General features: G+C 42.8%; 1 protein-coding gene across 3 annotated transcripts in view; it reads right to left on the bottom strand.

Moving 5' to 3' along the window:
* The window catches only part of zbtb38 (zinc finger and BTB domain containing 38), a 61,736-nt gene that overhangs the window by 26,133 nt on the left and 18,195 nt on the right, over positions 1 to 17,408 (bottom strand). Inside the window, exon 1 of one of the 3 annotated variants that reach the window (XM_085989923.1) lies at positions 14,752 to 15,237. The exons of the other annotated variants lie outside the window; for them this stretch is intronic. The gene's annotated coding sequence lies outside the window, so the exon portion shown is untranslated. Of the gene's footprint in view, positions 1 to 14,751; positions 15,238 to 17,408 lie in introns of those variants that run through there. 3 annotated transcript variants of the gene reach the window in all.

Here is a 17,408-nt window from a genome sequence, read left to right as displayed (position 1 = left end):
CAAAGGTGGCGATTTTAACCCTAGCCGTTCGGTGGAAACCGGGCGAGCGGAGAGTTTTAAAAAAAAAAATGTTTTTTAAATGCCCGTGGGACTCACTTGCTGATGATGTCTCACACTGATCCCACAGGCTACGATTTAACCTGCTCTTCTGAGCAGGCGTGAGAAACCGGCAGAGTCCTTCGTTAGATATGCACATCAGGCTCCGTTGATGTCAGACTGCTATTTTAACACTGGGCCTGAGCAGGTAAGTGGCTGTGGTTTTCCCACCAGGCCCACAAAGCGAGAAAGGAGTCGGGGCCAGAAGAAGCTAAAAAGCCAAGTCTCTTTTTTATTTTAATCGTTCACGGGATGTGGGCGTCGCTGGCAAGGCCAGCATTTATTGCCCATCCCTAGTTGCCCTTGAGAAGGTGGTGGTGCGCCACCTTCTTGAACCGCTGCAGTCCGTGTGGTGAAGGTACTCCCACAGTGCTGTTAGGGAGGGAGTTCCAGGATTTTGACCCAGCGACGATGACTTTCTTTGACTTTCCTTGTGGGGCCAGGAGGAGCGGGAATGCTGCCGCTGTTGGGACTGTTTGCTGCCCACCTCGTGTTAAAAATTGGGGCTCAAGTCTCTCTTCACAACTCCGACCGCTGACATTAGGGTTCCACCTTGTGGCTCTTCTCTACTCTACCTCCAGCTCCTGAATGTCTCCCTTATGTCTCAGTGCCCAGAACTAGATGCAGTGCTCGAGGTGCATTCTGACGAGAGCACTGTACAGTTTGATCACAACTTCCTCTTACTGTTTTGACTCTCGTTCCATTGATTATTAATTGCTGCTCTGCATTAGGCTAGAATTTACTGAAAAAATAATGGTGTGCGAACAACGCTCTCCACTATTAATGTGCAAATTGATCAAAATCAAAATCAAACCAAATCAACTTTTATTGTCATTGTTAGTGCACAAGTGCAGTACAACGAAATGTAGGCTTGCGGCTCCCGAGAGTGTACATTTAGATTAAGACATTTAAACATTCAACATACATTTGGCTTGTAATACATTAACATAACCATAATAAAGTGCATTGGCAGATGTGCAGGCTTTAGAGTTTATTTGTGGAGTTCAGTAGGATGACAGCCCTGGGAAAGAAGCTGTTCCTAAATCTGGTGGTGAGGAAGGGTGACCCTGTGACTTGCGCATAAACAGCATCGCACCCTTAACCTCACCGTGAATTTCATGAAGGTGCTGGATTTACACGTTAATTGCCCATTAGTCAAGTAATTAATAGCACAAGTACCCTTCTAACAAAGTTGTAGTGTATGTACCTTTAAGAGAGAACTACTTTTACAGCTCCTGTATACTGTAGTACCGGCAGTGACCACACCTGTATATAAGCCTCGAGCAGGCATCTGTACTGTAAGTTTTTATACTACCCTCATCCAGTAAACACCTGTTGATTGTTGATCTGCAGTCTCCGTCTATTTATTGAAGAACACCATACCTTAAGATTCACGGATTCAACAAAAGTGATAATTGTTAATGACTGCCAATCAACCTCTCTGGCATAGAAAGTGAACAATTGAGAGTGTGGCATTTCATTCCTTCAGGTAGTGAATTGTTGGATATTTTAAAAAAGGTCAAATTAAAAAAATTATTTTTCTTTTGTCTCTTTTTTCTCTCTCTTAATCCAATCGTTCTTTCCCTCTTTCTGCACCCGCCTTGACATTGAATTTAGAGAGTGTGTGAATTCACTCCTCTTCTCAGTCCTTCCTCTGTTTATTTCTGAATCCTTAAATCTCATTGATTAAGGAGATACGCTGTTGGACCCGTCGTTCACCAAGGTCCCAAATGCCCCGTTGCCCTCGCACTTCCAGTAAATTGCAATTTTTTATTTAAAATCTTTTTTTTTTTTTTAATTTTTTTTTTTTTTTTTTTTGAGTTGATGGCTGCAGGAAAAAGGTCTAACTAACCGGGCGCACCTCGCTCCAGCAAACTCCGGTCAGTGAGGCTACGAACACTCTCACGGATGGTCACCACTCTTTTTATCCCTCCTCAGGTTATTACATGGTAACCGAGGGAACTCCCTTGAACATATAAATAAACTAAACAGCTTTCAAAAGGTACAGAATGGAACAGGGGCTACAACCTATCCACAAACAAGCCATCACACGTCAGAGTGATGCACTGTAGTAAATATGGAAACTTGGCATTGAAATTAAAAACCTCAAACCCCACTTGCAATTTTAATTCCAACCCTAGCAGCTTTGCAAGTGCAGTGACACCAATGCTTAAGTAAAGCCTGTTAATACATTCATATCTGGCGTAAGAATATTGGAAAGAAAAGAAAAAAGACTTGCATTTATATAGCGCCTTTCACAACCACCGAATGTCTCAAAAGCACTTTACAGCCAATGAAGTACTTTTGGAGTGCACTCACTGTTGTAATGTGGGAAAATTGACATCATTTTCTTAATGCTACTAACCATCATGCTCTGCAGGCTGTGCAGCACATTTTGCTGAGTGTGTGGCTTATTTGCTGAATTTCAAACGGTTAACCTTTGACCAGTGACTGACCCTGGTCATCCTCACTGTGAGGCAAAGCAGTTATATGATAAAAGAGGAACAATGACAAAGCAGAACAGTAATCCAAAGATAGTGATAAAACCAGGACACCAAGGAGATAGCTGGGCAAGTGCAGTCAGACAAACTGGCCACCTTGAAAAACAACCTTGCAAAGAGTCTTGTGGGTAGATGAGTAATGTTAAAACAAATGGACCATCTTAAATTCTTTGAAAAGCAAGTTATTAATCGAAGGGTCTTGTGAATAATATAGCCCCATATATGATGTAAGGTTTCTACCCGGGGGCATAAAAAAACACCATCTTTCAAGCTCAGGGCAGAAGACCATCCAGCTGTCAGAAGATTATACAGCTGTTCCAACTATCAGAAGACTGCCAAGCTGTCAGAGAACTTGAAACAACAACTTAATGACGACCTCTGCCCAGAGATCAAAAGGGCTAATATTTTAATCTCGAATATTGGTGCGGGAGCCTAATGTTGTTTTGATCTCTGAATTATTGTAATTGTCTACTAATTTTGATACTTTTACTTGTTTGATTGATTTAACTATTAATAAGTGAAACACTGATCACTATTTGGCGTCACGTCTGAATCTGTTACACTGAGAACACTCCTTATTTTTAAAAAAGCAGTTACCATTAATTTGAAGAAAATAAACTTCATCATATTGGGTATAAAGGTGTGAGGAAGAAAGTGTGTTGATCAGGCACTCTGGGGAAAAATTCAGTATCGTCCCGTTTAGGGGCGGTAACTTTGGAAAGCTGGGAAACTTAGCGGCAAATGCTAATGATTCCCAGCTTTAAAAAAAAATTGGGTTTTAGCGCTCCAGGAAGGAAGTGAAACGCTAAATCAAGCACTCCACTTCCTTCCTGGAGTGCAACAGGCAGCAGGTGGGACGGTAGGTGTGCAGCGCTGCACAATGGGCCGCGCAGCACTTCCGCATTGGAAGGCTCCTTCCCTCTCTTAAAGGGAAGGGCCATCGCTGCAGGCTCTGCAAGGGGAAAACTTACCTGGTCCCCAACGGCAGCCGCAATCTGGCCTGATCAGCCCGATGCACTGCAGTAGAGATCTGGGCTGATTGATCGCTGGCGAAGACAAAAAGGAAAAAAAAAAATCATTTCAGAATTTTTTTTAAACTTACCTCGGCCACCTCGCCTTTAAGTATCACCCCCGAAGCGCCCGGCCTCCCGATGAACGCCTCCTGCAGCTGCCAGTGTTTTCACCCGGCGATGCTGTAGGGGGCAAAACCGAAGTTCGGGTCCGGGGCGCTACGCAGCCAGATGACATCATGACCTCCAGGCCCAGGAGATAGTGGCGCTAGGGGTTACCACTGCCGCAAACCGCCAGGTGAATTACACGGGCGGTGGTAACATCGTCGCGCCCGGGCGGTAAGTCGTTAGCGCCTCATTGGCGATAACAGGAAGCGCTAAGGCGGCCAATTTCTAGCCAATGACTTTTCACTATGAATCTGGCCACTGAAGTGATTTAATTGAGGCAATTGCACGATAAAAACAAACAAACCAATAGAAAAATAGGCACTCAGCCATTCAAAATATTTAAAAGGTATAAATACAATGTCCTGAACAAAATTCATACAAATTGTAATATATTCGAGAGAATGAACAGACTGACCCATGGGATTCGAAGGCGGAGTTATTTATACTATCAATTACCCAAAACTAAAAGTATGAAATTAACTGACAGCTTTCCTTCAACATTTCTGCAATAGGGCATATTGGGATTAGTGAGCTCTTGTTTATTTATGCACCATATTCAAATGTAGACCTTTTTATACAGAGGTACCTTTCTTTGCTTGAATGATGATACAGTCCTTCCAGGGGATTTCCCTCATTTAAGTTAACCCTCTCTCGGCCTGGTTCGGTTTACTCTCAGATACATGCAAAATAAAAAGATTCACCCACCCATCACTCCGAACACATTACAAAATAAAAAAATTCGAATGCAAAAAATTCACTTGTCACATGGTCTTGACACCATGGCCTAGAAATTCAGTGCCCTTAGCACCGATTTTGCGGCGCTAGAGGGCCTAGCGCTGCAATTGGCGCCGGTTCCTAAATTGCCTGGGGGCCTTCCGCGGCGGTAGACCGGTAGCGCTGCGCCGGCACCGATGACGTCATCGGTGTGCGCAGCGTCCCGGTTGCCGTGGTAACCCGGCCCCAAGCCGAAATTCAGTTGCGCCCGCCTCGCCAGTGGCAGGCGCAACTAAGACTCTGGCAACAGAGTCTTCCCCCAGTGTGCGCCGGCGCATAAAGGTGGAGCGGCGGCCGGCTGCGTTCCCGGCGGCCGCCTGCCCGCACCTCCCTTCCCGGACTCCTGCATTCCCTCCCCGCGGCCCTGATCAGTGTCTCATGCGAGCCCGGCACTTCCCCGAGGTGCCGGGCTCAGATGTCGGGTCAATCCGCCAGACAGTTGTCGGCTGCAGGCAGCTCCTCCTTAACAGGAGGAGGAGGAGGCCTGCAGTTCCCCCGCCTGCCGCACCGCATCGGGTGCCGCAGCGGGGGATTCGCGCCGGGAAACCCAAGTTCACGCCCGTTTTGAGGCGCTAAAGGAGGGTTTTAGCACCCGCCGCCGTCTGGGCCCGGCGCAGCCGAATTTTCGTCGGGCGCTGCCGCATTACCACTGGCGCAAACTTTCTGGCGCTACAGCCCTGGCAAGACCAGAACCCAATTTCTAGGCCAATGTTCCTTGGAGAAAGATTTTATAAAATATAAAAGCCGTTTATGATAAATCTTCAAGGACAAATAGTGTTGGTGCCCAAATAGTTATTATACATCTGCAGTGTGAATCTCAGAAAACACCGAGTCATCTTAATGCTTTCTGTCTCAAGTACATGTGAAAGAAAGCGTTGCCTGGACGCTGCCATTACCAGCCACTCTCTGCAACTGATCTCATTGTTTCTGCCGTGCTTCAGTTCTGCTCGCCAACTAACCTATTGGTTGATACTAAGGCCTAGAAATTCAGTTAAGGCTCGCCAGCAGGCTAACGCCCAAAAGTTAGCGCTGCGCGCGGAGCCCGTTGCGACCGCCAGAAATTCACTTTTAGCGCCCCAATTTGGAACTGGGCGCTGTTCCAGGGTGTGCCCGCCTCCGCTTGGGACGCTGAAAGTGAATTTCAGCGCTCCAGCTGCGCCACCCGATGCGGTGCGGCAGGCTGGGGTACTGCAGGCCTCTTCCTTCTCTTAAGGAGGAGCTGCCTGCAGCCGTGAGATCGCCGCTGGATTCTGCCAGCAAATGAGCCCAGCACCACGGAGAAGTGCCGGACTCACGGGAATCAGCCACCAATGCCATGGGGGGGTGGTGGAGGAGGCCGGGGAGGGAGGTGCGGGCAGGCGGCCGCCGAAAAAGCGGCCGGCCGCACCTCCACCTTAAAGCGCCCCAGTACGGCCCCGTTTCACGAACGTTGTTTGCGGCCGCTGCAGAAGAGGCGGCCGCAACTAAATATGGGGTTTGGGCCAGAAGCGGGGCGGTACCGGGGCACTGCGCACACCGATGACGTCATCGGTGTCGGCGCAGCGCTACCGGCTACCGGCGCCATTACCACAGCGCTGAATATCAGCGCAACCTCTTATACTGGCGCAGAAACCCTCTTTAGGCGCCAACTGGGCGCAAAGCTTGCAGCGCCCAACTGAATTTCTAGGCCAGAACTTCAAAGCCCAATTTTAAAAAAAACTATAGTTGATTTTTCTTGTGAAACACCAAAACGACAGGAGGAAAAAAAATGTTGATGCTGAGAGTGGTTAGGATCTGCAATGCACTGCCTGAAAGGGTGGTGGAGGCAGATTCAATCGTGGCTTTCAAAAAGGGAGTTAGATAAGTGTCTGAAGGGGGGGAAAAAATTGCAGGTCTACAGGGAAAGGGCGGGGGAGTGGGACTAGCTGAAGTGCTCTTGCAGAGAGCTGGCACGGGCCAATTGGCCTCCTTCTGTGCTGTAACCATTCTATGATTCTAACAAGCTGAAGCATGGGTCGAAACACTATTAGTTTGAAATACTGATAGCCAGTGAGGATGGATCTGTAATCTTCCTGTGCAAACACTTGCCCAAATGAGGTTCTTACAGCAGTAGATTCATTGCTCTAGCAAATAAGACAGCACAGACACAATGGTGCAAATAACCTTATTCTGCACTATAAATTTCTATGGTTCTATGTAGCAACACATTCCGGAGCATCCCTGTGAAAAGTAGGTAGGAATTCCCTGGATCAGAAACCACACGTGAAGATGCCTTAGTTTTATAGAGGACATTACATTAATATCAAAAACTGCAGGACAGTACTAACTAACTAGACTGCAAGATATAAACCGATATACTGAACCGTAGAATTAGAGAGGTGTAGCAAAATAGCAAGATGTGAATTTAAGGGTATCCCTTGCATAACTATGCAGTAGAATAAAGCCTGATTATGTGTGTTAGAAATCAGGGGTGTCCAAATTGTATATGGTTATGCAGATAAAATTGTGACGCAAATAATGCTGTGTTTCCATGATGGTATTAGAACTGGAGACAAAAAGTCTCTTCAGACCAGTCTTAGAATAATTAGATAGATGCTTAGAATCTGCTCGTGTTTTGGTTCTCTGTGGATGTTATAGCATTCTGCAGTGTGACGGTCATAAACAATCTTGTTTCCAAGCAACCTATTGACTGTTTTCAGGTTACGATTTCAACTTTGTTTATGTATCTCTAATTGGACCAACTAAGACTCAATGCCTACGTTTCTTCGATTATTACTAATAACCAGGATATAGTGCTAAGGTAGGAATTGGAGTTAGCTTAACAAAACTGCTTGTGAAGATAATTAAAAGTTAATTAGTATAAAAATACTTAGAATGGAAGGAATTTGGCGAGACTAAGGTATCCATTTCAGGATGGAGCAGTTTGGCTAGATGAAAGTGAGATAATGACCGGCTGAAGTGGGACAGCTCTGGCTTGGGCCTCTTGATTGACAGGGTACAAGGCCAGGCCTAGTACCAATTGTACCAGGGAGGATAGGGACCAGGGAGATAAGACACAAATTCCAAAGGAAGAACCTTCAGCAAGATTAAACAATAAGACAAACTGGCTGAGATCCTGAGACCCCTTTAGGGGAGGGCTTTCATCCAAGAATTGAGACAAAGAACTCGACACCCCATGCTTCAATGCTTCCATTTTGAGTGTCTACTGCAACTTGCTACAAGCAAGCTACCTAAATGTCCTTGCCAATATCTGCTAAAACAACTATTGCAAAACTAGGACATACAATCACCATACATCCACAACCAGGAATACTGAGAAAGCTTTGCAGGGGCAGTCACCAGGTTGAATATTAGACTCTGAACCCAAGAGATGCGACTACAAGTTTTTTACACTTCACAATAGTTGTGGTCTTTACTCATCCTTTGGAACATAAATTAATAAAGTTAAAGTTAGAGGCCTGGAAATTCCTGGGCCCTCTGCTCTGCCGGTAGAAAATGCAGCAGATTCAACAACTACAAAGAGTACTGTTTTTTCCCCAGCTGAAAGGGTTAAACCCTGTTAAACCCATTTTAGTTACTTTTGTCTTTGTAACACTGCAAGGGCAGGACAATTCAATTACAGAACTACTAAAATAAGTAAACTCTCTAGATTATTCCTCCTCTGCTTTTGTTTTCTTTACTTCTGAATCTCAAAGAAATCAAGTTTTGTTAGGCCTCTAATTCTGTGACTCAGTACGTTGGTTCATATTTTGCACACATTCAAGACCTGGTTCAATCCAATAACATTATATGCAATTTGTATACAAGATAAGGGGAAATTGCATAATGTACAAATGAGATGGGATCTATTACAGGTATTAGATTCTCCCCAATTTTCCTCTCTGGTCCACCCAGTTGAGGCTTCATGCCAGGTAAGAAAGATGAAAATATACCCCATTGGATCTTGAGTTTTATTAATAGAGGCATAGAATACAATTGGTTAAGCCACAGTTAGAATACTGTACCCAGTTTTGGATGCTCAACCTTAAAAAAAAAAATGTCAAGTCAGTCAGAGTACAGAAAAGATTCAGCAAGATGGTGCCGGAGGCTTTAGTTACGAGAAACGACTCGAGAATTCGGGGCTCTTTTCACTAGAATAGAAATGGTTAAAAGGAGTTCTGATAAGATGTGTTTAAAATGGACTGTTTTTGATAAGGTAAAGAGTGAAAAATTATTCCTACTGGTCACTGAATCAATAACTAGAGAGTCATTTAAGCTCACCACCAAAAAAATTAAGTAGGGTGGCGGGGGCAGGCAGTGGTGGAAAAAGAGGTAGGAGTTTGTCTTTTCCACAGAGATATTAGGACATGGAATGTGTACCAGAAACTGTAGTGGAAGCAGAATCCAATAGTTCTTTCTAAAGGAACTGAAAAAAAATATATTTTTTAAATAAGAAAGGGTATGGGGAGATAGGGCAGGACAATGGGACTAAGTGGATAACTCCTTCTTGAGAGCCAGTGTGGATGAGATGGGCAGAAGACAAAATTAAAGAGTTAACACTAAACCAGTGTTGGATGCTCAACCTTAAAAAAAGGATGTCAAAAGATGGTAGCTCATTATCAAGCAACAATCCTGCATATACAAATAAATGCAAGAAAATGCAATTTTCCAATTCCTTAAATTAGTCATTTACACCCCACACACTGCAACATCCAAAGCCAATTTATAATTTCCCAATACTTATAACTGCATGATCCAGAGGCCAGTTAAAAAAAAATCCCACCTCCTCACGTGGTGGCCACAATACCAGGGTATACTATGGCTCCCAGGGTAAATCACACTTTCACAGCATCAGTGTTCTGTATGTTGAATTAACCATGTCTCACACACTCGGGTTTGCCGTTTTGCTTGCCCACTTTTGTCGGTGTACTGTTAATTGGTGAACTTCATACAGACCAAATAGCCGAGATGTGGGGATCAAATCAATTTCTATCCCGTGGGGTCCAAAGCACAAACTGTTTTGTGTGAACGTCACTGTAGTGCAGCTTATTGTGGTTTCATGTTTTCACTCTACATCCATGCTAACTTACACACGGGGCTCATTTGAACAGTGGGCGGTATCAATTAGCCACCCATGATACACCACATCCGACTTTAGTTTCTATTGAAGCCAATTGGAAGGAAAAATAAATCATCAGATGGGGCATATAATGGGCGGCCATTTCACACTATCGCCCCAAGTTAAAATTCCCCCCGCGGTCTTTTTATCCACCACACCTTGGCAAAAGGGAACCTCATCACAGACCATGGATCAGAAGCTAAAACAGAATAGGTCAAAACCTCAGATCAAATTTTGACAACGGATTTTACGATTATTATTTATTTGTGTGTGGCAATGATTTTTTTTTTTTTTTAAAAACAAAATTTCATAAAAATGAATTACATTTCTGACTGACTATAGTAACAAAAAAACAGCATTGTCGTAATGAATCATTCTAATTGAAAAAATGGATTTGTTCCTTCCTCGACATAAGGGCTCAAGGTAATACGTCCTCTGTAAATACATATTGTAAAGTATTGTAAATACGTTCCTCTGTTGCAGTTCTGTAGTAATTCTGGGGAGTGATGGTGGGCAGAATTCAACATTCTGAAGTTTGAGTGTTGAGGTAATTAGATTTTAGCTGACTATTTTTCTCTGAAATACTGCAGATTGAATGCCCCTCAGTTCTGCCAATTATAACCGATATTATCTAAAAAAAATTACAGGACAAGAGATCAGAGATTTTACAGATGAGCCTAGATGCATATTTCTGATCCACCTCTACCTTCCTTACTGCTGTAGGATTGCTCCAAAATTTATCATCCTAGTTTTCAAATCCCTTCATGGCCTCGCCCATCCCTATCTCTAATCTCCAGCCCTAGAACCCTCCAAGATATCTGTGCTCCTCCAATTCTGGTCTCTTGAGCATCCCCGATTTCAATTGCTCCACTATTGACTACTGCGTCTTCAGCTGCCAAGGCCCTAAACTCTGGAATTCTCTTTGCCTCTCTACCCTCCCTTAAGACATTCCTTAAAACCTACCTCTCTGCCCAAGCTTTTGGTCATCTGCCCTAATATCTCCTTATGTGGCTCGGTGTCAAATTTTGTTTGCTAACGCTCCTGTGAAGTGCCTTGGGACATTTTACTACGTTAAAGGCGCTATATAAATACAAGTGGTTGCTGTAAGTACCTGATGATTACTAACAATCTCTTAATTCAATAATTGTTGCAAGTCTTTTTTTTTTAAATCAAAAATCATTTATCACACCATATTTTTTTTCCCCACATTAAGGTTGCATTTTATTTAAGGTAGCACACTGATACAATGCTCCAGTGTAGATAGGTGAAAATTTAAACCCCTGCACCCCTTCCCCGCCACCCCATCCTGCGGAGTTCCCAACTTCAGCCACTTGGTGCAGAGAAGCAGCTTCTGTTCAGCATCTCCCCGCAGCAGAGGGAAACACTTCCATACAGAATCAGTGGGGCCTAAGGTGCTCCTGCGGACCTCCCATTGGCGGGTTCAGTGTAACACAGATGAAGGTCTAAGAGTAGGTCACCCCACCTGCCCACTCAGCTAAAATGTGTGTGTGTGGCATGGGAGATTAGTGGAGTAAAAGGGAGAATTTACCCTTAAAAATGCGTGTGTTCTATTTATGCACAGCTTTGAATTCAACTATAATTTTCCCCCACTAGCGCGGAGTCATATAGTGTTAACCGAGATTCTTACTGACTGCTGTGGAAGGACAACAAGCCCACGCAGAAAGGAACATTTCTGTCTTTTATACTAAAGAGTAGAGTCTATTGTGCACAGGTGAAACCACGTGAGGTTGACTGACGTTGTATTAGTCTACATTGTGGTCTAAATGCTATTGAAAAATGTGCTGAATGCTTCTCTGGAGTAACTGCTAGTGTTTCTGCTCAGCACAATATTGCAACACGCGCACACACACACACACACACGACCTTGTTCCATGGTGCAAGCTGCAGAGCTATTAACTCAGCATTTCCATTACTCTCCAAACACTTATTTTGTTTGGGTTTGTAAGCGGAGGCTTCTATGAAGTCTGATCAACTCCTGATCAAATAAATGAGTCACTCTGCCGCCATGATCATTAGGATGCATGCTTTTCCTTCGTATTTCATGCGAGGTACAGTTATGTTGCAACAACCCTATTGCAAACATCAGTATGCTTGCCACCTTATGAATTAAAGAGTTAAATATTTTGCAATGTGTGATGGTACCATTATCATGCCACCAATCAGTCTACATATGGTCTGCAGCCATTTCATAATCTTTGAAGCAAGTCATTTTAATTGTTCAAATATAATAACTATGCAATTTCAGTGCAACATAGTATTCTTCTTGAAGACACTGGCGACATGAATTAGAATATAATTACTGGTGTTAGTTCAACATTTTTTTTTTTTTAAATGCTATTTTTACAACTAATTTACGCTACTACATTCGGTCAGTGGCCAAGTACTGCAAATTCTACCTCTTTCAGCACATCGTAATGCTATGCTGCAAGGCTGTGAACACTTAACCACAACAGAAAACAGCCATTTTGAAACCGACTGCAGAAAGACAGAATGCCATAAGCTCCTGTAAAATGGCTGCTGCTGAAAGCATATCAGTTCAGAGTGCTGATACTGTACCATTGAACAGCACCACTACAGCAATTGTGGATATCTTCAAGTAAAATAGGGCAATTTCTATTTCAGTAAATTACATCCTAAACACCGTTATGGAGGTGATTTTTTTTAAATTTTTTTAAACCGTATCATTTTAGGTTATATTGTAGTTATTTTTTTTCCCACTTGAATGCACTAAACAGTAAACCTCTTCAAGAGCGCAAGTATTTTCAGCAGTGATCAGCGCTGAATGTTATTTTCCACGCTGCATTCTACTGTATTTGCAAACATTTAGCACTATAATTGGACTGTACCCAGAAGGCTAGTCTGCCAGTTTGACAGATCAACGGAAGAATGTTAATGGTGTTGGATACTAACAAACGCTGTACACTTAAAAACTGAAAAATTAATTTAAAACATAGAATTAAAAGTGTTCTCTTCCCGTTTACTTCATATTAGATAATGCACTTAATACCACCCAAAACACAAAATCAAGTTCCCTGAAGTTTAAGTTCACCCTAATTAAATAGGTAGCCTTTTTTCATCTAGCCCATGGCTTCACCCATTTCGTCCAAACTCGAATACCAATTTACAGTAATGCACCAGTTTTTCCTGTTATAATGCCAAGCCAAAAGGTGAGCGCAAATGTTGCTAACGGAATAAAGGCAAACCATTAAGAAAAATAGGTATTGATAAACGCATGCAGATGAAGGAAAAATCCCAAGCTTGGGGTGCCAACGCTGGTTTTTGCTACTCGTGCTGACAGGATGTGGTTGTCAAGGAAACATGCTGTTATGCAGCAGTTATTGGGAAGCAAATTGTATTTTCAGCATTTGCAGTGACTAATTGCCAAGCAATTGATTCAGTAAACTATTCATGCTGCAGGTATGTAGGTGAGCGGCCATCAAATTAGAGAATGGGACAGTTTTCATGGACAATCATTTGTGCAGCTATTTTTAGTATAACATCCACCTGTTCTCCATCTAGAATTCAGTGGGTGAAGACCAGCAGGCCGGTTGGAAGACAGTGAATGTAGAATGACACAACCAGTAAAATGTGCACACAATTCTGATTATGAACTTTCTATTAAATAGAGTGCCATGTTCTTTTCAGAGCCATTGAGAACTAAAAAGAAAATGAATGGTAGTGCTTCACAGATGCGCTCCGATTTTGGAAATGCATTTCCCCCCCCCCCCCCCCGAGAAGCACCCAGTTCGGTTTCATACAAAAATGGAATATTCTCTTTTCAAGATGCTTTCCTCTTTTTGCAATTGCCACGGCAGCTTTTAAACAAAAAGAGGGCATTTCAAAAGGTTCATGATAAAGATGCTGCATGCCAAAATCCTGCACACCAGCAAACACAACAAAAAAACTCTGCATTTATATACTACATTATCTGCTGCTTGTTGTTACTGTTAAGTACAACATCCCTTCCCCGCCCCCCCCATCCCTTTATGTACCTCAGTCCAGATTGAATAATGGCGAATTCTGACTAGCAGTCAAACTCTTCTGATAAACATCCTTTAAAAAAAGACATAGCGAAAAGATTTTTTTTTTTTTTTTTTTTTTTTTAAAAAAGCCAGTTGCACGTAAATATCAAAACAGGAAAATATTGTGCGCCATGCATGCTAAAATCTATCTGCGAGGAGAAAAAGAAAGCACTAAGCGCAATATAATATTTTTACGATTTTCATGCAAAAACAAAACACGAGACCAGGCACTGGACAACTGCCGTAATTACCTTTTTTTGGGAAAAAAATAAATCAAAATGCTCCAGTTCTCAGGAAGCTGTCGTCGCACTTGTGCTACTTCTCGAAGAAACGGTGTTCCTGAAAATTCTGCTCTTCAACAAGACTGCTCTGTAAAAATTCCCCATCTGCAGAAACCTGTGAAAGCTGTTGCGCGAAGATAATTTCTCCCAGGGCTCAGAGCCTGAAGCTGACCACTGCAAAGGCCACTTGTCACACTAGGTGAGAATCAACCCATGATATCACTGCCGAAAATACCAGTCAGACACATACAAGCGCTGGTAGACAATGTGCACTACTTTATTGCTAAAAATAGATTTGTTGCATCTGCTATCTGCATCATAAACCCGAGTAAACTCTGAATCTAGAAATTCAAATCCAAATTCTGGTAAACACCAAAAGAAAAGATATTTGGACCGAGATTTGTCCAGCAACACCAATTGGCATTACAATGCAAGAAATTATTTTTTAAAAAACGATCTCCGTGTAAACAGCTTCAATAAGGCACTTGGATGGTACTTAAGTAATGTATTACTTCAAGCTATATGAAGCAATTTTTTTTTTTTTTTTTTATAAAAAAGGATTATCTACTCTATGTTGTGCAATGCAGTCCTAACTATTCTCACCGGTGCTGTCAAGGCAACGTATGCACAGTATTTACATACTCACATTCAAAACACAAGGCATCGGACACAGTAATCAATACATGGCACGTTCAAAAAAGAAGCAGTATTAAACCTGCCTGCCATTTTTGGTTTGCAGGAGTAAGCTTAGTTCTGCTATACACTGCACCATAGCCAGGGGAGGGGGGAGGGGCAGCTCACCTTAAATTCAGTAGCTGTCAACTACATGGTGCTGGTTCAAATGGATAGGAGGCAACAGTAAAACCCTGTTGTCGTGCACTGATGATGCAAGATGAGCCCCGATCACCAAATTAAAAATTACAGCAGCACAACCAAATTCTGCAGTGATGGGAAAACAGGCACATCGCACACTTGAAGCTGACTGCTTCCTGTCCAGTCAGTCTGCTTTACAGCTCAGTTCGAGAAACCCAGTACTTCATCGCGAATGCAGTGCAAGAAAAAAAAAGAAAAAGGATGGCAGGAGCATCACCATTAGGTGGAAGTATTTGACAGAACCAGGCAATCCTAGGTCGTGTTCGTCAAAAATGCAATTTAATACAGATCTTGTTATCTCTCACTGAATCGTTAAGTAAAATGTTTGAATGTTTAGATTCTCCTTGAAAAGCAAAAATCTTAAAAAGCCTTCAGCCCCTCGAATTCTCAGCTCAGATGCTGTAATTAAATCGGTCTATTTCTGCACCAACAACCACAGAGACAGCATCTCAAGTCACATGAGTAGTCATTGGTGTTTACAGAACATATTTAATATGGAAACAGCAGCATTGCAAATTGCTGCAGGGTTATGCTGTATTCACAACACCAGGATGCAATGTGAAATTCCACTACCTTTAGTTCTTTTTTTTTTAATAAATGATTAGATAGATTTTAATTTTTTTTTATTTTTTTATAAAGCCCATCAAATATAAACTGAAGATTTTAGCGAACATGATGGTTGCTTTGCTCCTGATCTCTTGAGCATGAAAGTAATTACTGTGCAGCAAGAGAAAAAACAGTTTAAAATATAGTGAGCTAAATAGCCACTGGGAGTTTAAGCAACATACGGCAAGTGAGGAAGCTTGAAAAATGGAAGAATATGTTGCTAAGCCAGTTCCTAAGTGCCACATTATTACTGCTGTAATCTCCTTTTTGGTTACCTTCATTAATGCCCTCCTGGAGGGGAGAGACTCACACCGACATTATCAAAGCCTGCGGTGATGCAACTCAGTATTTAATTAACTATATGTGGTCGGGAAGGGAGAATACTCATCATATATCAACAACATCCACTGAGATTACACTGAAAAAGCTGAATTTCCACAGAACTGATTTATCTGCATATCAGGGTGGCCAAACCTTGTCTTTGTGGGTAACTCAGTTTCTCACCACGGAGCCCAAGGGCTACATGTCAAGAGTTGTCTATTACTGCTACCTCCGTTATTACTGGTCACCTGCTGAGAATGGCCCAGGGTTTCTTACCCTTTTCACATTCTTTTGATGCTTTAGTACTTTTCTCCCTTCCTGTTCCCTAGCAGTCCAAGGTGGCAATCTTCTCCTCCACTTCCCAGTTTCACACTGGCATTGTTGCCCCCTCTCTCAATTTTACACTGCCACACTACTGCTTTTATCATGGTTCTCAGCTTTTCTCCTCCTAGTGCTATGTCATATTGCTTACTGCTCTGGGAATGAATACTAGGAATGAATACTGCTGCACCTTATCAGTGCAAAATTTATGCTATCTCAAGAATTCCTGCCAACATTCCTACAGAGCAGCAACAATGGGAGATAGGGACAGGGAGCTGGATACCCTGAGTACTTGGTCCAGTTTCAAAACATGGACCCTAATTTGGACACCACTGTCCCGATTGAGTCAGCTTATTGGCCAATAGTAATTACGCAACCCTTCAAGGGCTGGTGTTACTTTCCAGCAATTTCATTGGCCAACAGTACTCCTGTGATGTCTGATTGTTCCATATTTGATTGGCAGGGCTCTGGGCCAGTACCAGTAAAGGCAAGCTAAGTGGTGGTTTAGGCACAGTCCCATTTATACAGCAGTGACAAGAACCAGCACAAATACAAAACTTGGTACACGTTAGGCTTAGATCCATAGTGAGCATTTGGGCGAACGTAAACCCTCTTTTCCAATGAGGAATCCCTACCATTTGGATCCAACCTGCCTCGAGTGTTTACAGCAAAGTAACTACTGCAGCAGCATCGTTACGGTGACATCACTGACCTTCCAATTATGATACAATTGTAGAACATGTGCTGGTGGTTTTTACAGGTTAAGTAGGGAAAGGGACAATGATAAAGCAGTAGCAGCAGATACAATAGGACAGTAGAGTTAGATACCATGGACAGACCCAGGCGTAGAGAAAACGCAATGACGATAAGAACATAAGAAATAGGAGCAGGAGTAGGCCATTTGGCCCTTCGAGCCTGCTCCGTCATTCAATAAGATCATGGCTGATCTTCTACCTCATCTCCACTTTCCTGAACTATCCCCATATCCCTTAATATTCAAAAATCTATCGATCTCTATCTTAAATATACTCAACAACTGAGCCTCCACAGCCCTCTGGGGTAGAGAATTCCAAAGATTCACCACCCTCGGAGTGAAGAAATTTCTCCTCATCTCAGTCCTAAATGGCCAAACCCTTATTCTGAGACTGACCTCTAGTTCGAGACTCCCCAGCCAGGGGAAACATACTCCCAGCATCTACCCTGTCAAGCCCTGTAAGAATTTTGTATGTTTCAATGAGATCACCTCTCATTCTTCTAAACTCTAGGGAATATAGGCCTAGTCTACTCAATCTCTCCTCATAGGACAATCCCCCCATCCCAGGAACCAGTCTGGTGAA

The sequence above is a fragment of the Somniosus microcephalus genome, chromosome 6, assembly GCF_052327205.1.
Source record: "Somniosus microcephalus isolate GS21.2 chromosome 6, FLI_Smic_1.0, whole genome shotgun sequence".
NCBI classification, from domain to species: Eukaryota; Metazoa; Chordata; class Chondrichthyes; order Squaliformes; family Somniosidae; genus Somniosus; species Somniosus microcephalus.
This window is presented reverse-complemented; position numbering and strand designations above follow the sequence as displayed.